This window comes from Lepisosteus platostomus, assembly GCF_059453375.1.
Source record: "Lepisosteus platostomus isolate fLepPlt1 chromosome 5 unlocalized genomic scaffold, fLepPlt1.hap1 SUPER_5_unloc_3, whole genome shotgun sequence".
In the NCBI taxonomy this organism is placed as follows: domain Eukaryota; kingdom Metazoa; phylum Chordata; class Actinopteri; order Semionotiformes; family Lepisosteidae; genus Lepisosteus; species Lepisosteus platostomus.
In genome coordinates this window covers 377405-377772 of record NW_028291473.1, presented here as the reverse complement: position 1 = coordinate 377772, position 368 = coordinate 377405, and the positions used below count along the sequence as shown (strand labels likewise).

Below are 368 nucleotides of genomic sequence, written 5' to 3'. Positions count from 1 at the left end.
GTCTCTGTGGCGCAATCGGTAAGCGCGTTCGGCTGTTAACCGAAAGGTTGGTGGTTCGAGTCCACCCAGGGACGGGGTTCTTTTGCGATATAAACATTGTCTTCAGTCGATTGGATTTCTCAGCGAAACCTTAACCATTTTAATATTTGCAGGAAATGCGAGTGTTTAACACGTGTCAGGGTCACCGGGAAATGTCCAATAATGCCCAACATTGCAACTCCCCAGAAAACCATATTCACTCAAAAAAAATTATCGTCGAATCTTCATTTATATTCCAGTTGAATCCTCCGCTGAAATATTTTAAAAATACAATGCAGGTTTGTTTGAGAACTTGACAAGCATTCTTACAATAGCACTGTGCAGTTGGA

At 41.8% G+C, this 368-nt stretch overlaps 1 non-coding gene across 1 annotated transcript; it reads left to right on the top strand.

Annotated features, from left to right (window-relative positions):
• On the top strand, nucleotides 1-74 carry trnan-guu (transfer RNA asparagine (anticodon GUU)). The gene has a single exon. It is a non-coding gene; the product is annotated as a tRNA-Asn (tRNA).
• The last annotated feature ends 294 nt before the right edge of the window (nucleotides 75-368 follow it).